The sequence below is a fragment of the Lontra canadensis genome, unplaced genomic scaffold, assembly GCF_010015895.1.
Source record: "Lontra canadensis isolate GAN:19392208 unplaced genomic scaffold, GSC_riverotter_1.0 scaffold50, whole genome shotgun sequence".
NCBI lineage: Eukaryota > Metazoa > Chordata > Mammalia > Carnivora > Mustelidae > Lontra > Lontra canadensis.
Window position 1 is genome coordinate 13,105,928 of NW_022631044.1, and position 27,578 is coordinate 13,133,505.

Consider the following 27,578-nt stretch of genomic DNA (forward strand, 5'->3'; position numbering starts at 1 on the left):
ACTGAAAGTACCAGTCATGAGTTTTACCTGAACTTGAAATAGTCCTCTTTTGAGAGAGCTATAGTAAGTGTGAGTTTATATTTTATTTCATTTCTATCATTTCATTCCTTAGGTTCTTTATGGTGTTTTAAAAAATCCATAATATAATTCTATGAGAGTTAACATAATAGACTGTAACAGCTGTTATGGTCTATTGTGTAAATAAGTAATTACAGAATTTACAGACTATCATGTAAATATGTAATTATGGACTTTTTAAAATGTGCATTATTTACTCGATAGTCTATCGTTTACATATGTAATTATGGACTTTAAAACATGTATTATTTACTCAGTCTGTAACAGCTCCTTGGGACAGAGTCGTTCTGGCCTATCGGGTAAACATGTAATTACAGAAAATTTTTAAATATGTATTATTTATCTGATAGTGCTGCTACAGATTATCACATCCATACGTAATCACGGATTTTTTTTAAATGGTTATTATTACTTTGTATAATGCTTCCACAAGTCAACTCGGAGATTTTCGGTTTGTGGATCAGTTATCGAAAACCATGCAGTGATTCCATCGTATTCGATGTTTGCAAAGAATAGTGGTTTTCTGCAAGTCACCTAAGTAAATTTTCAAGATTCCCAAAGAAGTTAAAGAACTGACCTCAAAAGAAACAAGTCACTTAAAGAGAAAGGACGCTTTTATGATAGTCTCTAGCTTAAGGTTCTAGATTTCATTTTTCCATAGTTATTGACATTACCATAATATTTAATATAAAAATCCAGAACTTTGTAATATATTTGGTTTCTTTAAAGCAGCATATCTGGCGTGCATTTTATGCTGTTGTCCTCCTTCATATTAAATTATGCACAACTCCTTAGATGACAATTTAAACTACTTGCCAATTTCTGTGGTGTAAATACTCCCACCAACACTGATTTCAAGCCACCAGAGAGATATCACTTAACTTGGACTCTCACTTCATTACCAAATCATAATGGCAGATAGGAACCTATTTCAGCCTTTTAGGCCATTTCAAATTTCAATTATTGACTTGTGGTATCCGAACCTTATCTGTAGTAGCTGCTGAACAAGTCAGACACAAAAGCCCAATGCTAAAGGCACACATCAAGTATTTAAAAACAATAAGTCAATAAGAGACTCTGCTGTGACCTATTCCCTGGTTCAGAAAATGCTACAATCCTGAGTGTGTTACTCAGCATTTTGAGGATGGGAGGGCATTGTTTGGGATGTTGAGTAGGAAACCAATATTGGGGTGACTCATTAAAGTAGAAGTGCACTTATGAAAAATCAGTTTGGCAAGAATGTTCTAGAAGGAATTAAAGTATCAGATGGGTGATTGGGCTGAAGAACTTTAAGATCTATTCTAATCCTATGATGCTATGTTTTGTGATTTAATATATAAGTAAAGGTTAAATATATCCCATTTCAAGAAGCCATTCATAGTTCCACAGTTGTGTACTAGCAGATTAAATGCCATTTTTAACTGAGTAACAAGTTGTAAGCTCAGCTGGGCAACTCTGGAAGATCAAACCTTGAGAGGAATGCTGTGAAAATGGACTTCAGATGCTGAAAATACCAAAACTAAGGATGTTACAGAATGTCTTTTACTTTTGAGTTGTCTTTTATTTTAGTAACAGACTTAATCATTGTCTGCATTGAAATTTATTAATTTTTTAAAAGATTTATTCATTTGAGAGAGCGTGTACCCAGGCACACAATTGGGGGGAGGGGCAGAGGGAGAGCACAAAAAAGAATCCTCAAGCAGACTCTGCACCCAGCAGAGAGCCAGGAGCGGGGTTCGATCCCAGGACCTTAGATCATGACCTGAGCAGAAACCAAGAGTTGGCGTCTTAACCAACTGAGCCACCCTTGGACCCCCTGAATTTAAATTTAAATTTAAATTTGCCTTACTTGTTCTAGTTTTTTTTTTTTAATCTAATTGAATACCTATAGAGAAATCTTAAAGATGAGCAGTTTATCCAGTGGTTACTAATTATTTTAAATATCCCTAATTTCAAATTTAGGGGAGAATATACAAATCCCTTTATAGAGCTCAGATCGGTACCCATATACATGATAAATTCTCTACACAATAGGTAATCTATACTGTGTGGTCAGTTTAATAGACTGCCAGAGAGAGAGATTTCAAGTAATTCCATCCAAAGGGAATGAGCTCTTCTACTCACTTGCCGAAGACGCTCGTAAGATTTTGTGTCGTTTCACCACTCAAAACACCCTGCGGAAGGCAGGACTTTCCATACACACTAAATTTTAGTTGTGTGGAGCCCTTATCAAGACCTAACGCCACGGGTTACATACCTTCAGGGAGAGATCATGTTCCCAAATGTTTAAATCCCCATGTAGCACAAAACACAAAATATACATTACATTAAAGTATCACATGGCCGACGACTGACTGGAGCATGCCCGGAAGAGGGCAGGTGCTGCTTGCCAGAGGCTGAAATTTAATATCCTGCTATAAAAGCAATAGGAGGCTCCCGTTCATCTGAAACCTAGAACCTATAATAAAAACAGTGAACAATTCAAAATTGGCACGTTAGTCCCACTGGCTGTTTTTGTGCCAGGATTTTTTTTTTTTTTTTTTAACCAGGCTAAAGCCGCAAACTATGTATGGTACCCTGAAACAACCAAGCGCTTCTTCTGTGGAAGGTGGCATTATGGGTAGTGAGGGATTTACTATCTAGAAAATTCTGTTTTCTTTGTTTTAAGGAAGGAAGTATAATACGTGTCCCAATGGCTATTTCGGGAAATCCCTTATTCTGGGTCTATTAAAAGGCTGAACTACATAATTTTGTATAAAGTGTAGACTTGCAAGAGTACCAGTGTGAGGCACAGAAATAGGAAAGGTGAGCCAGACTTTATACATGTCCATTTCATCCAGGTGCTCCTCACTTTAAACAACAAATGCATCCTGAGAGTGAAGTGAAAATAAAATACTTGTAAATTGAATCATATTTTAAATTAACCAGGGATATGGCTACTTAAAGGAGGTTTCGGCTCGTTCCTTAGTAATGTGGATGACCGATTTGCAATTTATCAGTTTATGAAATATGAATTTTCAGATGTCACATTTTAAAGCGGAGTACATACATACATATATTTATATGTGGGTATATATACTTACAACGATATGTCCTTATAAATATTCTAAAAGTCACACAGTTAAAATCGAAATACAGCAAAGACATGAATGTTTAGCTTGATCCATATGGATTTTCTGGGTTTAAAGGAACATATAAAATATTTGCTTGAATAAGGCTGTGTTAGAAAATGAAAAACAAAGGTTTCCAGAATTGCAGTTAGTTATCTGTGAAGTGGGAGTGCCGCGCAGTAAAACTCCGTGTCCACTTGGCTGCAACAATTAATATGGAGCTATTTTCAAGGTGGGATTATGGGCAATGGAACCTCTAGGGATGGGCTGTTTTGCCCATGCGTTAAATCCTCATTTTGTGTGAACTTAATGAAAAGATTGCAATATGTTCTGTCAATGGTTCCTAGAGCATGGAGATGTCTCTTTCTTTTTCCCCTGAGTAAACGGAGTGAGATTTGTGCTGCATTTTATGGATGGAAATGTAAAGAAAGTGTGTGCTTTTTTACTTTGTTTAGAAGTCCTGAAGATAGACTTAAAATCATGTAGGGAAATGCAGTTGGTCTAAGGATATAATATTGACTGGATGCACAATCAGTGGATTTGTAAACTTTGCTGTGTTTGTGGAAAACCTCTAACATTATAAAATATTGAGAAGAAAGAGTTGAGTTTTTCTATAGCATTTTAAATTAGGCATAGCTATTTTCAACAGAAGCTTGTTGGTCTGCTCTAAAAAAGTTTTTATTTATTATTCTAACTAATTTGAATTCACAAGTGTGGTGTGCTATAGCCAGAATAAAGACTTGCTTTGCACAGAAATGTTCAGATGCTGTAATACAGTCAAGCATAAGCTTATCTTCTTTTGATAAAAGAGAGACTACTTGAGGATAGCAAATGCACAATATGGATCATCACAAAAAGCCCAGGGTAGAGTGGAAAGGAACAGAGACCAACAGGTGAGGCATATTGGGTGTACACACCACGAGGTGCCCAGTCAGCCTTCAGGCGATCCTGGCACAGCCCGTGTGCCACAGGTCTGTCAATAAGGAGGGTCTCACTGGAGCTAAACTATGTGTGGACATCTGCCTGAAGCCCAAGGCCACCCACAGGCATGCATGTAGTCAGGGTCTTCCCATCCTTCACCCCTTCCCAGCCCACGGCTTAGACAGGACCAAGCTTGTTTTTCCTCAGTATTACGGAAAAACAAATCACCTTGAGATTCCTGCGACCATAGAATATCCAGGGTCCTAGCAAACAACTCAGAGGCTCTTCATCATTTGTACCAGTGATCCAGTTAGCTCACTGATTTCTGTCCTTATGGGGGATCGAGACTCTGAAACGTTGGAATTAAGCAGCTCTTGATTCAGTAGACCAGAGTTCATTTTTGTTTTTAACACCATGGAATTCATAGAAGGAGATCTTAGAGATAAGTCAAATCCCTTCACTTTAAGGTTGAGAAAGCTAGGGCCCAGAAAACTGACCTGATTTGGCAGACTGTTGGTGGGTGGCCCAGCCGTTGGCAGACCTTCATTCCAAGAGGAAGGAAACAACACAATTAAGCTAAATGCTAGGTGCCATACACGTGTTACCTCATTTCATCCTTGCAAAAAAAATGGATTTTCTGGGTTTAAAGGAACATATAAGAGGTGCTTATCCTTATCATCCCCATTTAGAGTAAAGTGAGTGAGATATACAATAGTTGACTGACTAGTCCCAAATCCTGTATCTTTAGGACAGTTTGCTGAAAAATCCATTCACCGAAATGGCCAGTTTACCCAATGAATTCGAAGAATGGTCAAATTGTTGAATTTAGCAAGAACTTATTTCTTTAAACTATTATTTTTACAGTAATTACAATTATCCTTAGTGGTTGAAGGTTTAGTCAATGGTTGGCTTTTACTTTGTCTTCATGGCAACATTTGTTTGGAATTTAAATTTGTATTAGTTACTGATATAGATCAGATGTGAGGTCCTACCTCCATGGTCTGTTATAAAATCCCTTCTGGGAATTTGCCCTTCCTTTCTACTGCTTATAATGATATCTGCTTTCACCTTGCATCTTCCCGAAAACTAGGACTGAGTCAACATAGCGAAGGGACAAACTTTGTGCATTTGATGACATTTCTAGCAAACTGAGTTGCATGGGATGGTTCAACAGCCCATGATGACATTTCTAAGATTTCATTTTGTTTAGTCTTAGTTTTAGTTTAGGATTATTAGTTTACCACAGCCATTCATGCCCTGCAGTCCCACAGCTCATTCGTCAGCCAGACTAGCCAAATGTCTGTTCCTGTTTGTTTCACATCTTTAGCACTTTAAAAATGTTTATGACATGGCAAGTAATCCATTTAATTTATCCAAGTAGCAAATCTGTGAATCAAACAGGGGTGAAAGGCAATGGGTCCAATTAAATGAGTTGGATGAGAGAAACTCATTTTATCCTCATGCCTCATAGAAGTTCTTGAATTTAGAACAAGCACAACATTATGAAGTGAAAATGACTTTAATTCCCCAAAGTCAGGGACCAATATTTAAGAAAACGTGGAGTACACTGAACTTTCAGAGCCTACCAATGACGGTAAAATGGCTGTGGCAAAAAATAAAAATTAGGAGTTCAAACCAAAACTTTGAATTGGCCTCTCAAGCTGCCATGGTTGCCTCACTCAGTGGGATCTGTGATAAACTTTAGAGAAGCTTCATCCAAGGAAAGTGTTGGCAAATCCATGATTTGGTTAATTGATCATTCCAGGAACTATCTGACAGGGGAACTGGATTTTGGTGAAGAGATGGTTTTTGGAGAAATAGCAATTCAAGGAATTAGTCTTTCAAAAGGTTGGGTTTTTTTGGCACACTGATAGCCTTCTGATCACTGGATGGTAAGGCATGGAAACCTGTCTGCTGACTCCAAAACTACCATTCTAACCTCCATAGCCTTTCCAATTAACCACATAATTGGGTATAAAGTGGAAAGATTACTGAAGTTCCTTAAAACCAAAGAAAAGAAATATGGACTGAAAATTTTAGACCCCTGAAGAAGTTCCCTTGAAAAGTATTATAAAAAGTATATTAAATCAAATCGCATAGTTGAGTTCAATGCAAATCCTGTACTATAGGTCCCAGTAGTAGAGTGCAATATAGTGATTTTGACTGCCTAGTGAGAAAGTGCTTTCCCTGATACCAAGAACCTTAATTTGAGCAAGACTCAAACATTTATATTCATATCATGTGAATCTGTCTGGCCACAGTTAATTTGAGCATGTCACTTTATTCCCTGTACAGAATATCTAAAGCTTTAAGGCAGATTCAGGGAGCCTTTTCTTCCTGAAACACAAACACTACACAACTCTCTCATTAACTGGAACTTTCACATCTGCACTGAAGTGAAAACAGAACCGAAAGCTTCGTCCTACCTCGTGTATGTCAAATAGCACAGATTAGAGAAGGTGTGCTTGACAATGGCATTTTATTCAGGCTTGAGAGGGAAAGAGTTGGACAAGTCATAAGCCTACATAACTATGCAATAAAAATAATAGTAGTGATGTTTAAAAGACACATTAAAGTGAATACTTGATAAATGCAATATTTTGCCTGTTACCCATTTGACTTCACCCCGATTTGTCACAACCATTGAAAAAGTATGTCTCTACAACTGCAGAGCTAAAACCACTTCCGAGTCCTCTGGAGTCAGAGGTGAAATTGGGAGTGTGTTTCCAGGGTTGGGGGGGAAGAGAAAAATTATTATTTGTAGTATTTTCAGGTTGAAAGGGTCTAGGTCAGTTCTATTCACAGAAATATAATGTGAGCCACATATATATTCTTTGAATTTTTTAGCTACATTTTAAAAAGTACAGAACAGGTTAAATTACTTTTAATTTATATCTCCTTTAATCCCCAAAGTAACCAAAATATAAGCATTTTAACCTTATAATAATATAAAACATTAATGAGCTTTCTACATGATTTGTAGTAAGTCTTCAAAAATCTGGTGTGTATTTTACACTTACAGCACAACTCAGTTTAGACTAACTACATTTTAAGCACTCTATAGCCCCATATGCCTCGTAGTTATTGTACTGGACGGCATGGGTCTAAATCCACAGTCTCCTTTGGAAATGGTGCTTTGAAGATACTGGAATTGGCTGATTCTGTCTGGATTGGACTATGGTTTGTTTACTGTTGACTCTGAATGTTAGGCTACTGAAGGCTAGGGACCAAAAGAGCACAATTACAAGACCTCTGAACTCTGGGCTATAAGGTATACCCCCATTAACAGGCAATTCGTATTGCCAAGTTGTAAAATGTTTTGGGCTGTCCCCTGGTTTTCTTTCTTTCTTTCTTAAAGCTTTTATTTATTTATTTGACAGAGATCTCAATTAGGCAGAGAGGCAGGCAGAGAGAGAGGGGGAAGCAGGCTCCCTACTGAGAAGAGAGCCTCATGTGGGGCTCAATCCCAGGACCCTGAGATCATGACCTGAGCAGAAGACAGAGGCTTAACCCACTCAGCCACCCAGGCACCCCGTCCCCTGGTTTTCTAAATATTTTCCCTTTTATCTAAAGCCAAGTAGATAAGAAATAAAGGAACCCTCCTCTCCACCCCGTATACCAAGTCCAGTCATCTTTAGTACTTTACTATCCATCTACTGGATGGTCAAGAACCATCATTCCTGAGTGTGGTTATTTGTCTTATGTTTTGACACACAGGGTAGAGAAGTGTGTGGACTCCGAACCTCTGCCGATGACGCTCTCTTCCTAAGACCCTGTGCATAGCACTGCCTGCATCCCCACACCTCCACTACTTGGCTGACTCCTGATTGCTGTGTGGGGCCAACTTTGCTTTCACTTGCCCTTAAGACCCCAATGCCATCCCAAAGACCATCCCATGCTACCTCAAAGACACAGACCCAATGCTCTCTCGCCATGTTTCCATAGCAAACATTGTGAGCTCTTATGCCACAGTATTTCCACCGTGGCTCTTACCCCACAGTGTTACCCTATCTGCTTATTGTCCCTCTCTTTCCCCCAACTAGACAGTGAAAAAAGGATCTCTTTTGCCTTTGTAGTTACAGTATCCAGTACAGCACAGGTACTCAATTAAAGATGAAATCTCAAACAGTATATAGAAAATATAATCAAGTTCATTTATTTTGAAGGATAATTTATTTAAAAGGACTATATGTCTGACATATTTTATAGCAAAAATGAACGTAAAATGCAACAGTTGCTTTTATGTTCCAAGCATTGCATTAGATGTTGAGGCTGTAGAGATGATCCTGAGGGCTCTCAGAGATGGCAGTGAAGTGATGGTGAAGATGAAGGCCTCTCAAAGCTCTCACCTGGGGTCAATACCAAGTAGCTGGGGAAGTTAGTATAAAAGCAGACTCTGGGGGCTCCTGGGTGGCTCAGTTGGTTAAGCGTCTGCCTTTGGCTCAGGTCATGATCTCAGGGTCCTGACTGAGTACTGCATTGGGCTCCCCACTCAGCAGGGAGTCTGCTTTCCCTCTACCCCTCTCTCCTGCTCATGTTCTCTCTCTCTCTCTCTCTGAAATAAATAAATAAAATAAATAAATAAAATCTTAAAAAAAAAAAAGAAAAAAAAAAGCAGACTCTGATTTTGGTGGTCAGGGATATGGCCTCAGATTCTGCATTCCTAACAAGCTCTTGCTACTTCTGGTCCAAGGATCCCACTTTAAGTAGGAAAAGACTAGAAATCTGGAGACCTGAAATTTAACTCTGACTCCTATAATGTGGATAGAGGAGTCATTACTCTCAATACTGCCAGATTTGCTTGCTTGACTGGGAGAAGAAAGTAGATGATTTCTGTTATCAATAAACTCTGCAATCCACAATAGCCTTAGTCGGGTCAGTCTGCAGAAGATGATCGGGAGTGGAGCAGTGACTCTCAGTTTGCGCTGCTCATGAGAATTACCTGGAGCTAATTTCAGAATGTTGACGCCCAGAACACCACCCAAACCTATCACCTTGGAAGTAGTGTAAGCAGGGGTGCCTGGGTGGCTCAGCGGGTTAAGCCTCTGCCTTCAGCTCAGGTCATGATCTCAGGGTCCTGGATCAAGTCCAGCATCAGGCTCTCTACTCAGCAGGGAGCCTGCTTCCCGTCCCCCGAACCATCACCGCCCCCCCCACCTGCCTCTCTGCCTACCTGTGATCTCTCTCTGTCAAATAAATAAATAAAATCTTAAAAAAAAAAAAAAAGTGGTGTAGGCAGCCACCAAGCGTCAGTATTTTTAAACTCCCAGTGTTGGAAACTGCTAAAGTGTAACTGGCAGTCTGTGTTGATTATTAACTCAATTGATTGATGTTAATGAGGTCAGAGATAAGAAGACAAGACTCCCCTACCAGATAACTTTATTCTATTCTGTTGGCGGTACTTCCACGCTATCGTTGGTACAAATACTATTTCCAATGCTAAAAAGGCAACCCCAACACGGGCCTTGATATGTGTGGTTATGCACAGAAGAAGAACTGTACAGATACCATAAAGAATCATCAGCCAGGGGTGCCTGGGTGGCTCAGTGGGTTAAGCCTCTGTCTTCGGCCGGGCCATGATCCCGGGGTCCTGGGATGGAGCCCCGCATGGGGCTCTCTGCTCGGCGGGGAGCCTGCTTCCTCCCCTCTCCTCTCTCTCTGCCTGCCTCTCTTCCTGCTTGTGATCTCTGTCAAATAGATAAATAAAATCTTTAAAAAAAAGAATCATCAGCCAAACTTTCCAGCTTCCTTGACTCTTGAGATCAAAATGAAAAAGGGATGTTTTTTTCCAATGGCAAAGAGTAAAACCAGTCTCCTAGAAGCCACTGGATATTTTCACCTTGCTAGTGCAGTCCTATCCTAGGTTCTTTTTAAATTAGTTTTTAAATTCGAAAATTTTAAATGAAAAACACTTTAAAACCATACTTTGTCAGTTAAAAAAAAAAAAAAGTCCTTTATAATTCTCACCACATCTCTTTGGGATAGGTTAAGAGAGAAACATCCAAACTTCTAGTCTATACTTTTAAGATCTCTTGGTTTCAAACCTGTTGGTGTCTTTAATTTTTTTTTTTTTTAACTGGTTGAAGTAAGAAAGAAAAAAGGAATTAGATTCTTTTATTCAGCTCAAGTAATGAGTTTCTTTGTAGCACAGCAGTAGCAATTGTCACTGAAATACTGATTTTTCCCCCCTTTAATTAGTTTTTGCTTTGGTCAAAATATGTTGCTCATAATTTAAAAAAAAAAAAAAGATTATTTGTTTAACAAATTTACCAACAAACAGCTAAAGAGTACGACTACAACCAAAACATTCTCTGATTTGAGAGGCAAAAATATATGATGTCCTGTTATCTTCAAAGGCCTGAGAACCTGTCTGAGGAGAATAAACTTACATTTTATGAAAAAGATAGCTAAAATTATGAGAAAAAAAAAAAAGCTAAAATAGTAGCTTTAAAGTGTTCAGAGAAGAGAGATCCCTCACTTCCAGCTGGGATGGGCTAATGCAAGGCTACATGGAGAAGGGAAAGATTTTACCTGAACCTTGAAGGATGAGCAGAGATTAGATCATTAGTCTAGAAAAAGAAAATCTATGACCAAGAGCATGAAAAAAGGAAGCCTAAGATGGGCTTAAAAATAGTAATGAGACAAGTAAAGAGACTAATGAGATAAGAGTATTTGACCTAGATCAGGTGAAAAGTTCCACATCACCTAGGCTTAGACTGCAAGGGTTAAGGGCTATGAACTAAGCAAAAACATAGTTAGGCAAATTGGATTAGTTCTTCTGTTCTCCAGGGACAGGGTAAAGCTGATAAAGGTAAATTGGTATAAGAGTTGACAAAGGTCAATCAGAGAAAGACAATTATCATATGATCTCCCTGATATGAGGAAGTTGAGAGGCAAGTGGGGGGTTTGGGAGCTAGGGAAGGAAAAAATGAAACAAAATGGGATCAGGAGGGAGACAAACCATAAGAGACTCTTTTTTTTTAATTTTTTTTTAAGATTTTACTTATTTATTTGACAGAGATCACAAGTAGGCAGAGAGGCAGGCAGAGAGAGAGAGGGGGAAGCAGGCTCCCAGTTGAGCAGAGAGCCTGACGTGGGGCTCCATCCCAGTACTCTGGGATCATGACCCGAGCCAAAGGCAGAGGCTTAACCCAACTGAGCCACCCAGGCACCCCACCATAAGAGAATCTTAATGTCACAAAACAGACTGAGGGTTGCTGGGGGGAGGAGGGGTATGGAGAGGGTGGTTGGATTATGGACATCGGAGAGGGTATGTGAAATGGTGAGTGCTGTGAAATGTGTAAGCCTGATGATTCACAGAAATGTACCCCTGGGGCAAATAATGCATTATGTGTTAATAAAAACAATTAATAAATACATTTTTTAAAAAGTTGACAAAGGGTGATAAGGGGCCAGACTAGGAATTTTTATTTTTACATTTTCTTCTAGGTAATGGGAAATTGACAAAGACTTCTGTTTACTTACTTGTCTGTTTTAAGTAACATAATAAAAGTCATGTTTTAAGGAGGACAAACTTTGAAGCCATATATAGCACAACTTGGAGTGGAACAGAACTTGAGCTGGAAGAATGGATTAGTAGAGCAATGCAGAGAAGTTGATCTGAACTATAGCAATAGAAAGAGGGAGGTATCAGAGAAATTATGATAAGAAGTAGGACTTGCAGACAAATCTGGGAGGTACCTGGGGTTCCATACATAAACTCCTAATACTCACTCCACTCTGAAGCCTGCTTGCTGTGACCACCTGTGATCTCTGTTTGTGGTCTGCAGCGTGGCTAGGAGAAGAGGCGTGGTCCCGTTGCAGGATCAGTCAGAAGAGCCAGAAAGCAGAGAGAGACTAGTTCTAGATATAGCCTGAGACAATCAGAATGGGATGTGGTGGATAAATGCTACAGACTCCTCACCACTCCACTGGAATAATTATTCATTCTACACTAGCCCTCAGAGTGCCTCAGTGGGATTAAACTTCAATTCCCCAGTAGCAACTTCCTTGGTGATGCACCATTTCTTGTCTTTCTTTTATGCCTAATCTCCTTTCCCCACTCCCTCAACAGCATTTCTTGGTATCACTGTCAAGTAAACTTGAAGCACAGGCATCCGTACCTTGGTGTCTGCTTGTGGAAGACCTAAATTAACAGTTAAGAATAAAGTAGCCTTAAAGTTAGGCAGAATATCGCCCCCCTCCCAAAGATGTTCAAGTCCTAATCCCAAGAAAGTGTGAGTGTGATACCTTCTGTGGCAAAGAGGACTTTGCAAATGTCCACGGAATGGGGACTAGCCAGATGTGCCCAGTCCAACCACATGGATCCTTACAAGCAGAGAACTGTTTCCAATGGTAGTTAGAGGAAGATGTGACCATGGAAGAAAGTCAGAAAGATGCAACATTGCTGGCTTTGAAGATGGAGAAAGGGAGCCAGAAGCCAAGGAATATGGGTGGCCTGTAGAACGTGGAAAAGGCAAGGAAATGAATTTTCCCCCAGAGCCCTTAGAAAGAAATGCAACCCTATGGACATCTTGATGGTAGCCCAGTGAGACCCAGGTCAGAGTTTTGACCTATAGAACTGAAAGATAATAAATTAGGGTCGTCCTAAGCAATGAAGTTTGTAGTAAGTTTTAGTAACAGGAATAGAAAATTTATACATTATTTTTAAGTTACAGGCTACCGAAATTTTGAGGGAGTCCTAAAAAGTGGAATAAAACAGAAGACATTGATTTTTTTAAAGAGATGCTGTTTTGAATGTTCACTATGTTGAGTTCTGTGTGTGTTCTTGAGAGTATGATATTCTTAGATAATCACAGAATCTCTTGTATATATGTAGTATCATTCTTCAACTAATTATGAGAGGGGAAAGATGTTGGATTATTTGTTGTGTTTTGTTTTAACCAGGAAGTTATTGTCATTTAATCAGTTCTATTAAATCATACGTGATGCCCTTGAGAAAATATAATTTTCAAAATGTGTTGGTAATAGGGGAAATGCTGGCAATTGATAATAAAATACCATTGCCAAACACACTCTTTCTGGGGCTCAGTTTCACCTGGGCTATATTTAGAAGTTTTCATTTGGAAAGGATGCTTTCCATGACAAATGTGTTATATGAGTCTATTCTTTGAATTTAAAAATTTCATTGAGTTGTGGTGGCACACACAAGGGCTTGAAATATGAATTCTGACACATTAATTCGGAGCAACTTAAAGTAGCTTTCAGTGCATCGTTCAACATACGTATCCCGGACACACAGTTTTATTTGTGTGTGTAGTTCTTGCTTTCAAATGCCACACCTTCGGAATATTATGGACACTTTATTATATTCTAACCCTGTGGTTTCATTGGGTTGCTCCATTTTTAGCAGTTCCTGCCTTTTCCCCACTCTGTCCATCCAATCTCTGCAGCCACATCCAATCCTCTCCCCTCCCCACAAAACATGTACAATAGGGACACGATCGAATAGTAAAAGCTCTAAGCCACTGGTGAGCTGTGTTTGGCAACGGAGTTGGGTCTGTTGCTTCTATACAGAGTTCTGGGGTGATACCCACACCTCCACCTAACCTTCTTCACATAAAGCCTACCTACTTTCTGATTCATCTTCTGCCTGGTTCTGGCTTCTATGCTGGTACTCAGGAGCTGGTACTGGTGACCCAGGGCCAGGCCTGGGTGGCTCAGCAGAGTTCCTCCAGCCTCTTACCCTGATAAGATTCTGCTTCCAGTGGCCCTTCCGCTAACTGGCACAGAGATTTCTGGTATGTGTGTCTGGCAGCCCCACGATGATGAGCACCTTTGAGTGCTGCATGGAGATACTTTGCCTTTCCTGGATGCATTCCACTGATTTGAGTTAGACTTGCTTTGTGGCCTTGGTTGTTTCCACTGCTGCTTCCTCTGAGGTGAGTAGGTGCAAAAATGGGGAAAGAATCCTTTCTGCTGCCCCACTTTGTTTTCCACAGCCTCTGACTCATGACAGCAACCCCCACCCCCACACTCCCGCTGTAAACACAGAGCGTTCCTCCAAGCTACCTTCATTAAATTAAATTCTTAGTTGTTTTTTTTAAAGCCTTATCTATCTGCAGATTGTCAGTGCCTCATGTTTTGCTCTTACTTCTCCCTTGCTCACAATATACCATTCATAATAAAAATAAGCTCTTGCCAAACAAACGTTAAATAACTCACTTTATATGTATACATTACAAGGGTAAAGCCAATCATCATTTAACCTGTTATAGATGCAGTTCAATCACTTCAGGGACAGGATAGGACAATAACTGTCACTGCATTCTCTGGTGGGCAATGTCATCCAGTGTCTCAGAGAAGAATCTGCTTAGAGCACATCCTCTAACTGCAGATATGATACCAGATGCACAGCCCCCCTCCAAAAAAAAAAAAAAAGAAAGAAAGAAAGAAAAAGAAAACAAATTTTTCTAAATATCAAGATAATTTGTAGAAGAGCTATATGGTTACAAAAGCATTTTGGCAGGGCTTAAGAAAATGAAATCAGGGTGAAAGCAAGTGCAAAAGACATTGAATTTCAAGTAAGAATGGGTGCAAACACTCTAAAGCCAAAAATAATCTGTGTACCCTGGAGCTTGGGGACCGACCGTCTGCCTCGGCAGATCACAGTCCTATAGCCATGTGTCCCCAAACAACTAAAAAAGATGATTCAAGAGGATTACCTACTGGTGCAAGCTTTGAAGCTGACAAATGTGGCTAGTTTTATAGGCAGGTGCCCTCCACGGCTTTTATTTGCAATGGAGTTTTTAATGTAGTTAATGCTATTTTAATTCCATTTCTACGAGGACCCTATTTTCTCAGAGACTTGGTCTTGCAAACCCAGAGTTTGCCAACCACAGTACCTTTCAGGAATGTCATTCTGAGCCATTCTTGTTGAAAATTATCTGTGACGGTATTTTCCACCCTCTTCCTTCCCCTAACACAATCTTGCCCCTGGTTCCTAACCCCTGACAAATGCTACCCACCCTAAGGTCATCAATGAGCTCATCTTTTCCAAATTTAGTGTCCTTTCCATTCAAGGGAACAATCCTTTGATTTTGAAACTATCAGGCTTCCTTGAACCCTTCTTAACCTTGATTTTAGAGATATTAAAAAAAAAAAAAAACCCTCATTCTCCTATTTTTATCTGTAGAATAATTCTTGAGTTTAAGTACATTTTTGTTTTTTATTTCATTTTAATAAATGTTTACCAATTATTCAATTCAGAAACCTCTACCAGAAAGTACTGCTCCTTTTGTGACATAGCTGACAGAAGAATGCTGAGTTTTGAATGAAGTCCCTCAGGAAAGAAACAATCTATACAATTCCTAATCTCACATAGGATTGAGAGTATAAACTTTGCAAGCATTTTATATAGTTTTCCCAGCATTCTCGACATACTGATTACAAAATAGTGAAATTAAAGAGTAATCACTGATGACCCCATTCTATCAGGATTCCATCTACCTTGGAATGTTCTAGAAGTTTCAGGAAGGTCAAGGAAGAAGATATACACTAGGGATTTAGTAATGCAAATTTTAGACTGATTTCTAACCTATACTGATCACAGATGTGTGCCTCATTGGGGCCTAATATTCACATTTTCCTGTAGGCAAAGTCTAGGCTTAGACTGCCTACAAAGAGCTATTCCTAGCCTCTAAGTTATGAAAATCATCACTGGATGTCTAAATACCATGTGTTAAATTTGACCATCACTCAAATGCACACAGAAGAATAACAGGGTCAGGGCACTAGCTACTAATGAGAAGGATGTTGATTTTACATCTGTAATGTGTATGTTTATATGTACTTTTCCATTTAGCAATAGAGTTTCTAACTGGGTATTTTTGTGTATGTTGCAAAATCTAATCAAATAACATTTTGCATCCCAAAATCATATACAGTTATAGTATTGGATTTTCTTTTCTCTACAAAAGGGTTTATTTAACCTCTTTAGTTAAAAATAATTTAAGGCCATGATGAATATTGATTAACCTTGGGAACCAAAGAGTAAACATAAAAACAGTTCCGTACTCTAAGTTCAGGTTTAACAATGTGCTAATAGCCCATAATGAAGATAGCAGCCATCAGTTAATCAACCCATTAAGTTGAGATCAGAAGTGTCAACTCAAGTGCAGTCTACTAATTTACTGACCCTTAATGGGTCAGCAAGATCTATAACCCTAGGACTGATCTTTCTGCTTCTGTTAAAGTCACTTTGGAGGCCAATTCACTTCTTTCCATGATTATGATCTCTGACCTGGTATGCACAGGAAGTCAACGTCAAATCCATTTATGAGAATGTGCTTAGGGTTACTGAGTAATGGAATCTCAAGCTAACTAGTGGGTTAAGTGTCCGGGTGGAAGCTCTTTGTGGAAACACCAACTTTGTTTTTCTTATGTCCACACAAGTGTGAAAATAAACATGTGCAATCTTAAGTGAGAACTTCTGACTCCAGTAAGTTCTAGGTTCTTGAGTTAGCTGTGTTTCCACCCACTCTCTTTCCTCTATTGCTCTGTGAGTGAATTTCATTTTTTTTGAAATGTCAACAGGTTAAAAAGAACTAAGTAGCAAGATCACAACCTATAGGGCTATGCCCGCCCCCAAATAATTGCAAAATAAGTATTGCTTTATTAAAGATGTAGTGGGTTGGATACAAATTTGCTTTAGTGATCAACAAGTAAAAAGTAGATATAATCTGTCTGATCTGATACATGAGAATCAATTAACCAGGGTGCTACTTGCAAGGGGAAGGAGAGAAAAAGTAGGAGAACACCTTCCTCTAGTTGGGCCTTTGAGAGAGTGTAACAAAAATTATGAATAGAAAGCTCATTCACTTGAATCATACCTGTATGGACAAGATAGAATAATTGCTATGATAATACAAGAGGTTTTGGGGTGTGGGGGGTTAAACATCAGAATTCTCCTTCTCAGGGGGTAAAGTGATTTATTTTACCACTAATTACAATGTCCACTAGCAACCTGTCAGGTATATGTCAGAGACTCAAAAGGATGTGTGCAAGAGATGCAGCTGGGCTTGGTCCTGGTGCCCTGGTCCCCAGCAAAGCTTGTGCAGCGGCTGTTTAAATGCTACCAACTCCAGTCCTGCTCTCACAGTCTCTGGCTGTGGATTTCCCCCCACTAGGACACAAACAAAATATGAGGTATTAACTGAGATTCTGGAAAGGGGAAGCAAGGAAAAAAAAAAAAAAGAAAGAAAGAAAACTACTAAATGCACTAAACATTAAAAAAAAAAAGTTTTATTGTAAGAAAAACCGAGATTAACTTGAAGACCTAAAGATTTGTTTTTTGCTCTACAAAGGAAATGTGTCAATTGCATGCCGATGATGCTTGAAGGATTCCCGCAAAGGAAACCATCTTTCCTCGGAGAAGAGAGAGACTCCTCTGTTGTTGGTGACATTGCCCCCCTTCTCCCCCCCCCCATTTGTCGCCTTTGTTTTCCTCCCCGTCATTAGCCAACCTCCCAGTACCACTGTGCCAACCTTAGCACAAAGACACTCTAAAAGCCTCTGTAGGAGCGAGAGAGTTCCATCCTACGTGGGAAAAAGAAGTGAACCCTGGGGCCAAAAAGATGAGGAAAGATTGAGCCTTTGGAAAAGCTCTCACAGACGTGGGTGGCTTTGGCAAGTTCAGGTTCAGCCTTTAGAGGTGACCTCTTGCTCGTGTTCTCAACCTTAAGGATGGCCAGGGAGAAGCAAGGAAGGGGGTGGACAGAAAGGAGAGAGAAAGGTCGTGGTGATGGAGGGCAGGAAAGAGAGGGCACACAAGTAGGAGGCTGCGAAGGAGGCCGCTAGACCCCGAGGACCGAAGGCGGTGGCCCTTCCCCGGACTTCGTCTCTCAGTAACCATCCCCGCCCTCCGCACTGGCGCAGCCCGCCGGGTCACTGCCCCGCCCCACCTGCGGGGCTGCGGCGCGCTCAGCCCGGGTCCTGGAAGCGGAGGCGCCAGAGAGCACGCACCGGGGTCGCCCACTGGGCTGACCCCGAGAGGCGACAACCGCACGGAGGAGGTCCCACTCTCCTCGCCGCTCCGCCGCCCCCACCCCTTCCCCATGGCTGCAGCAGCAGCAGCAGCAGCAGCAAAAGAACAGAGCCACAGCGTCACCGAAATCCACACAGAGCCCAGCTGCGCCGGGGGCAGGGGGAGGGGGCTGGGGCGACTGCAGGGGGAGTGGCGGGGGCGGGGGGGGCGCCGGGGGCCGGCGGGGGCGGGGTGGCGGCGGGGGCGGCGCGCGTGGCGGCCGCGCCCCGGGCCCGCGGCCGGCGTCACTTACCCGGCCAGGGCGCGGGGGCAGCTCGGCCGACTCCTCGGGGGCCGGGGCGGCTCGGGGCCGGCGGTCCGCGCAGCCCGGGCGCTGCCAAATGTAAACAATCCGCCATGATTTCTTTGTTTAGCTAATTGAACCTGCCGCCGTCTGGAGTCCCAGGCGCTCCCTCTCTCCCTTCTCTCCCCTTCCCCCCCACCCCCCGCTTGCGCTCTCTTTTATTTATTTATTTGTCTTCCCCCAGCTCCTCAGTCTTTCCCTCTTTCTTTGGTCTTAGTAGCTGCTTTTAATGGAAGTCGAGGCAGTTGGGTAGTTGGTGCAGGGAGTGCGGTGGTGGTTTTTATAAATACAGGTAAAATAATAACCCAAATCTCGGGCTGAGGTGCAATTTCTGAAAGAGGAGGAGGGTGTTTCTCTCTTTCCCTCCCTCTCCTTTCCGGTAGCCCCCCCACTTATTAGACTCTCCTCGGTGGAAAGTGCCAGACAAACGTGGCGCAACTTCTCAGTCACCTTTCCTTCCCGCCAAACTCTCTCGTACCCAAGATCGCAGGCGGATTTTGGACTCTGCAGAAGCGCTAGGTTCTTCGTTTACTTTGAAAACCTCAAGTGTAAGTGATGTCTGACTGCCTAAAGGCGTACAGAATAGTCTCCACCACCCCAGGGGAGGAATAATCATAATACAGAGTGCTCATCGGGGGAGGATGACCTATTGGCGTCGATTCAACTCCTTTAAGAAAACACGGGTAATACACACACACACACTCACTCTCTTTCACACACACACACACACACACACTCCAAACTAGCACAGTGGAAAGCTTCCAGAAGAGTAGGGCATTTCAGCCTTTCCTTTGTGTAAATTAGTGGTGCTTACTGTTGGACAAATATTTGGGAGGGGTGGTGGTGTAGACTCTGATCATGTATGTATGTGGTTTAAAACTTCGAGGGAATATTTAGGTCCTGGCAGGAAGGAAGGCTCAGCACCCCTTTCTTATGGGTTTCTGTGGGTAGAAATGCATTCTATCACTAGTTCTCACTGTAGTTAATGCAGGCATCATTTAAGTTCTGTCCTAGGTGAATTTATGATGAGACTCCATGTAATCCAGGACAGAAAAAGTCTAGGGTTATGGCTTCATTTATTTAAAAAACAACTCCTTCATTTTCACTTCTGTTTATAACCACCATATCCGTGGCACCAAAAATAATTCAATATTTTAATTCATAGAGACGATTGAAAGGCATCTACATCTTGCAGTGAAAATGTCTCTTAAGTTATCATTAGAATTAATCTCATTAAAAGAAGTTAATGCCTTACCTGTGCTTATTCTGTCTGAGGAGAGCACTATTGGATAAAGTAAGGTCACCCTTAGGAATTTGGACAATTGTTTGCAGGTCACATAATATACTGATTATATGGGTGAAAGGACCATCTGATACCAATCTAAGAGAACTAAACTAATGTGTATTTGCACTATGTGCCAGTCACTAGTGTTTTTAACCACTAGGTCAATGAATAAATAGGAGTTCAAGCATTCTGATTATATATAAGGAGGAAAGAGAAAGGAATTGTATTGCCAAGCAATGGAAACGACCTCCATCAAACCCCCTATTTACACATGGCTTTAGTCTGTTCCCTCAGAAAAGTTCAACAGAAGTTATGACCATATTTTTTTCATACATGTGTTATTCCTCTCTCTCCCATGCCAAATTTTACACATTTTCCCAATTCTAAATCAAACTTGATCTTATGAAACCCACCTTGATGTTTACCTTCTCCCAGTGATGGAAACTTCTGGCATCAAATATGACACTTCGGTGCAGAACTGTGTGATAAAGTTCTGCACCGCAGAAGTGTCATATAGGCCTTTGAATAGGGGACTCAGGTACTAAGTACATGGAAGAATCCTTTTTAATTGTTGCACAAAAATTATACTTAAGGAGCCATAGTCTCACTTTTAAAAGTCAGATAAAAAAAAAAAAACACGTTTTGCATTAATTAATTAATTTTTAAAAAATTATTTATCTGTTAGAGTGAGCATGTAAATGTGCCAGCAGGAGGAGGGACAGAGAGAGAGGGAGGCAGAGAATCTCAGGCAGACTCCCTGCTGAGCACAGAGCCCAAAATAGGGCTGCATCTCATGAACCTGAGATCATGACCTGAGCTGAAATCAAGAGTTGGTTGCTTAACTGACTAAGCCACACAGGTGCCCTGTTTTCCATTCATTTATTTGAAGACCTGGCCTGCTTATGTAGAATTGCTGATCCATACTGACATTATTTTTCTAATACAGTTGAGTTTTGTGTTTTTGCACCATTTTCCTGTCTGTCCTCTGATTCATTTCATGGGCTGCCTGCTATCAACTGAGGTATGCTTTGGAAGTTGGAAGGAGATTGTCAAGTGGAGCACCTCTTGAGTCCGTTCCAAATTTTCACCTTTCTCCTTAACCAAGTGTATTAGAAAAACTTGTTCTTCTACCTGGGTGTCTCCTTCCCTCTCACAAGGCTGCCACAGTCACAGCACTTTATTTCTGACACTTCTGGTCACCAGATATGTATGGGGTTTTCCCATACCAAGCAATTCTTCCATGATACCAGCTGGGTATTCTAAAATTTTAACTTAATTCTGACACTTTCTACCAGGAGATACCATCAGATCCCACAGGTCAAAGGCTCCATCCCATGAGACTGCCTCTACCACGTTTCACATGCCCATCACAAGAAGTAGGCCCCCTGGTTACTCTTTCTACAAATCGGAGGTTCCCATGACCTTCTTCCCCTTTGGATTCAATTAGTTTGCTAGAGCACCTCACAGAACTCAGAAAAACACTCCCTTACATTTAGCAGTTTATTAAAGGATACCGATGAATAGCCAGATGAAGAGATATATAGGGCAAAGTCCGTAGGAGTTTCTGTCCCTATGGAGTTAGGGTGTCCCATTCTCCCAGTGTAGATGTGTTTGTGAACCTAGAAGTTCTCTGAACCCTGTACTTTTGAGATTTTAATGTAGGCGTGGCCGATCACAAGCTCCATTTTCAGCCCTTCTCCATTCTCAAGAGAATGGGGGCAGCACTGAACATTTCAAGTATCTAATCATGGCTTCATCCTTTCAGTGAGTAGCCCCTATCCAGGAGCCCATCCAGGGTCACCTCGGTAGGTGCTCCTAATGTTCTTATCACTTAGGAAATATACAGGTCAGGGACTGGTCAAAGACCAAATATTAAAAAAAAAGATTCTCCTAGTGTTCTTAGCTTTTAAATTTAGGAGCCCTGGGTCAGGAACAAGAGTCAGAGACCAATATATATATTTCTTAGTATTTCACCCCAGGCAAGATCACATTATAGATCTATATATGTGTATCTTCCCTCCCTTATTAGTTAACAGCATTCTTTAAGTCTTCATGCCTAACAACATACTAATGGTATACCAGACACTTGAGAATGTTGAAATAATTGAAAACTGATAGAGTCAGATTTTTTAGGTTTTTATGGTAGTCTGTTACATCGATGGCCTGCAATTAATCACACCTTTCTGTATTGATGCCCTTGTAGAGTACCATCCCTGGCTATTGGCTTCAGCTATGTGAATTGCTTTGGTCACTAGAAAGTGTGACACAAGTAGAAGCTCAATCAGCCCTTATATGTCGGGGCTTATCCTTTGGGGTTGTTCCCTTCTAGAATCTTTTACACCTTGAAAGAAGCATGGACTATTCTGCTAAAGAGAGAGAGGCCACATGGAGGAGATCCGAAGCGCCCTAGCCTAGCTGCTAGCCAAATTCAGCTACATGAGTGATAGCAGCCAACACTACATGGAGTAGAATAACTGCCCAGTCAATTCACAGAATTATGACAATAAATAATTGTCATTTCAAGTGACAAGGTCTTGGAGTGGATCAGATAACTGATTCAGCTCTTACCAGCTTCAAAGACTAGAGTCTTGGTCATGCTACTGCTGGAGACAAGGATTTATCAGAAGAATGTGGGGTGGAGGGACAGAGGCTTTGAACAATGGGTGGAGTTTTACAGAACTAGAACTTCATTCTTCACCTCTTGGAACTATGACACAGTGACTGCAATCATGTAATAGCCATTCTGGTGACTGTCTTTATGTTCTCACTTTAGAATTAAGATCCTCGAGGCACTGAAACAAAGAGGTCAGAAGACACAGGCTTTTGAGTCCAGCTATCCTGCATTCATATCCCAACTCTGCCCAAGTAACCAAAGAGGGTGAATGAAAAAATAAAAATACAGGGCGTCTGGGTGGCTCAATGGGTTAAGCCTCTGCCTTCAGCTCAGGTCTGATCTCAGCGTCCTGGGACTGAGTCCCGCATCAGGCTCTCTGCTCAGCAGGGAGCCTGCTTCCCTTCTCTCTCTGCCTCTCTGCCTACTTACGATATCTCTCATTCTGTCAAATAAATAAATAAAATCTTAAAGAAATTTTTTAAACAAATAAATAAATAAATATAAATAAATACACAATTTTTCCCCCCAGGAAGTTATTCAAGTGAGACCAGGAATGAGAAGAAATAATGAGTAATACACACAAGTGGTTGTCTGACTACCTATAAGTCAAATTATCACTCTCTATATGAGAGTCCTTGGTGGTGAATTAGGCCCCAAGGGATCTGGGTCCTGTAACCTCTGAGTTGGCTCTCTGTGTTTGCTGCTGATGTAAAAACACACACCCACCTGCCAGCCAGATTACAAATGCAGGTGGGGGTTGAGCAAGAGAATAACGATGTCTCAGCATGGCAAATGACACCATGTCACCATGAAATAATGTACATTTATACATTAATCAAATCTATAATGCCAATAGGATTTAACTTGCCCAATTAATTTTATGTGATAATATTTTGCCTGAACTAACTTACCTCTAGCCTTATAAATATGGGCTGGTGATTATTGGTTTTCCTGTTCTACGATGTGTCAAGTGGTTGAGCAATGAGCCCACCATTTTGGAAATTCAGAGATCTGTGACACTTTCCTTTGCACAGTTCTCCCTCATTCATTCGACCATTACTTGGGATGCATTAAGTTCTTATCTGTTTCACTGCAAGATAATTAAAGTTGAACTTCTCAGCATCAGCCCTAGACACAAAAATAAATATGGGCAGTAAAATGCTCAAGAACATACTTATTTTGGGGGTGCCTGGGTGGCTCAGTGGATTGAGCCTCTCTCTGCCTTTGGCTCAGGTCATGATCTCAGAGTCCTGGGATTGAGCCCCGCATCAGGCTCTCTGCTCAGCGGGGAGCCTACTTACCCCGCACTCTCTCTGCCTGCCTCCTACTTGTGATTTCTCTCTCTGTCAAATAAATAAGATCTTAAAAAAAAAAAAAAAAGAATATACTCATTTTTAAGTCTTTTCACGTGGAATTAAAAGTCCCATTTGAAAAAGATGACAGTGAGGTAAATAGCACTGGAGGTGGCACAATGGAGATCTTGGGTTCAAAATGTGTCTTTGACACTAACTGCAATGTAACTTGGAGATGGCACAATGGAGATCTTGGGTTCAAAATGTGTCTTTGACACTAACTGCAATGTAACTTGACTAGGACTCTTAGACATTTCAATTTAGAAGAGAGAAGAGCCTTCCAATATCTGAAATACAAAGGGATTTTTGGGAGAAATCATAAACTCAGGGATTTTTATGTTAGAATTGCAGCAATGTGGCAGAGAGAGGGTACTTTTTGTGGTAGGATGGCTTTGCAATGTCTCTCCTGCAATGTCTACCTCCTGATTCCTCCTGATCCTCATCTCTCTGTCTTTGGTTTGATTTTCCCATCCCCTAATTTTAATTCTATCAAGTCATTTCTCTTAAAAAATGTAGGCATTTAGTTATATAATTTTCATGGTTTCCTTAAATTCTACTGTTTACTTCCAAAATATGTCCATTAGAGATAAAACACTGCTCCTCTTATGGCTCCTAAATGATCATTAGGTTTTTAGGAAATTTATTTTCTTTTCCCAGTCTCAGAAGAAGTTTTGGCTAAAGAAGATTATTTTTTTCAAATCCAAGGAGAATAAAAGTTGGAAAACTCACACATTCTGTAGTTTTTGGAATGAGTGTAAGGTTCTAATATGCAACAGAGTTGTGAAAGGATCAAATTCTCCTAATAGTTTCATTATCCTTTGTTTTTTGGAAAACTATAACCACAGCATTCATGGCAAACCCAAAGAGAAGAATTGCAGAGTCTTGACAATGCTTCTCCCTGCTCTTGGCGCAGGTAGTCGGGAAACATGAATTTCCCTCTTCTAGCCAGGCGCTTCTTGGAATGGGTGCAAGATCATCTATGGGCACAGCTGCTGCTATACTTGAGGGGTCCCAGAACCCAGACACAGCTCTTTGAGCAGCCAAATGAGTATCTTCCCAACCACTACCACCTCATTCACTTTTTTTTTTTTAGCTTGAAATATTAAAATTAGCCCAAAGTGTTTTTAAAATTTAATTATGCCCTTTGGAATCCATGCTGTGGAAAACTGTTATTTTTCCTTTAAATAAACCAATATCTGGAATACACACACACACATATGTATATTAAAAATATGATCAGAAAACATACTTTACTGTAGCACAAAGCTAGTAGGAAAAAGGGAGAAATCCACAGTTTACTCTTTCACATTTTTTAAAAGATTCTCGTAATATACCTAGCGAGCTGATGTGTGTTCATTGATGCATACATTCCACTGTAAAGCAAATCTTATCACTTGTCTTAGTAGGAACCTGTGGGGGAGAGGTAAAATAATCACCACCTTTCCATCCTCATATTGGATGCTCTTTAAAGATGGATCTAGTAATGCTCTGTTTTATACAGAAGTAATAAATACTATCTTGAGGAGATGGTAATTATAATAATGATGCTCCCTTGACAAAAAAAGTAACAAAGGTATTTTAAATTGTATTTTTATTATGATAGGGAGATTTCAAATAATCTAGCTAATTTTGACTCATAACTACTGAGAATTAACATTATTATTTAATGCAATCAGTACTTGAATAGAACATAAATCCAGGAACTAAGCACTAGGGAAGACATACAATGGATAATGCTTAGAGATTTGTAATTCTCCAGGATAGAAAAGGAAGAACCCAAAGGAAATTAAGAGCTGGTTTTCTCAAACACGGAGATTAGATTTTCTTATTTCTTAAAATTACCCTGAAAAGCATATACTTTATGACATATGTATATTCTTGTCATCTTCCCAAAACTGCAATGTAGATGATAGCATTTTCTATAGCAAGACTTTAAATTTTATTTCTAGTTTCTTTTCCCAAACATCAAAGTAAACTGTTACTTTATCTTGTTTTCATAGATTATTTGAAAACATAAAATATAATTTAAATGTTTATATATTATAAATGCTATATCAACTTTCTCACTGTAATAAAGGAAGTTAGCATCTGAGAAATATACAAGCACAGTAAAACTTCACTTAATATGCTCTAGCATTTCTTCAATAAACAGTGTGAAGTCAAATTCCTATGTAATTTAACAGTTGCTAGTAGCAGCTCTCTGTGATACTAGTTGAAAATAGCTACTCTGGAACCTGAAGCACAACACAAAAAAATTATTCTATAGGGTTGCTCATTTCCCAGGGTTCTGTCCAGATCGAACCAACTGGTGCAGAAGCATGAACTTGAAAAAGAGCAGTGTGAGCAAGCTCAGGTGTTCAGCTATTTTAGCTGTTTTTCTCTTCCCCTCCTTCCGTTCTTCCCCTAGGGTCACTTGAAAACACAAATAAAAATGACTAGCATTTTAAAATGACAAATAAAGTAGAAAATTATATAAACCAGCGTGTTGAGAAAAAAACAACTATTTTGAGTTGTTTCTTAGGCATTTTGCAGTATGACAACCTTGCTCACGCCCAGAGTCTGGGCATTTGGATAAAGACCTGAGCTTAGGATTTCCCACACCCTGCATTCCCCTGAGTTCCCACGTTGCTTTTCATGGGCTACCATTTAAAATAAGCCTTTGATGTGTTGGTTAAGAAGTTAGTGACCTCAGCCCCGATCACTTTTTAAGTAAGAGGTGCTTGCTGCCCTGCTCTCCATCTCCTGGAACAGAGAACTGTCCTTCCTGGCTCATTCCATGTCCCCCTGCCTTTTGCAGGGATCTATGACAATCCTGTGACTTTATTCTTTGGTGTGGGTGTATTAAAATGTGCCTTCAATCACAATATATTGAAGTGCCTTCAATCACTTCCCCAGGGTGGGGAACTTGAACATGAGGGAGCTACCTGCCAATCCCCTGTGGGTGGCTGATGCCTTCTCATTTAGCAGGTCCAAGTCCACTGAATCTGAATTTAACACACCAGCTTCAGCTTCACAACACAAACAGTAGTCTCCAAAGTAAAGTGCAAGAGACAATCATAGGAACTTCTACCTATAGGCACATCTTATTACTTCATCATTATGTTTTCATTATTTTCACCTAAAATTAAAAATAAATAATGCTTGACCTCTAAGAAATGCATGGACACTAGTGCTCTCAATGATCTGCATGGCCAATAGCCACCTATCCAGACTGGGGCTTATAAATCCTGATAGAAGAAACATTTACACAGACATTGTTTCTACGGACATTGCAACTCTTCTGACTACCTGATACCTTGGTTTCAGCCCTATTATTTCATTGATTTGGACTAGGATAAGATGGGAATACAGATGCTAAGTTACCTTCCAGAGCAGCCACATGTCCTCTGAAGGTACCGACCATCCAAAAGGAAGAACTTTTGGACCTCTGAAGGGCTAGCCTGGGGACAGTGATGAGAGGATGGGAAGCTGGACCTGTGGGGCCATATTAGCTTTTCATTTCTGTTCATGTACCATTTGAATAGATTTCCATCCTTCTTTACTTCCTTTTCTCTCTCTCTTCCTCACTCCTTCATTCCTTTCATCTGTTTTCCCCTCCAGTGTTAGAGAGCTTAATTTATTTAAGCTCTATGTCTAAGGAAAAATGAAACCTTCCTACAGAAGTCACACAAGTTACACGTGGCACTGTGTTAACATGCTTCTATCACAAGTTCTCACTCAACATGGCCTATCACAAAGATGCTAATGGATGGTGAATTTTGTTGGTATTATGACACCACTTCAATGTATTTTTATAGAGACTCCAAACTTTTCAAATGAATGCCCCATCAGTAGAGTCTTTGAGGATGAATGCCTCAAAATATATATTTA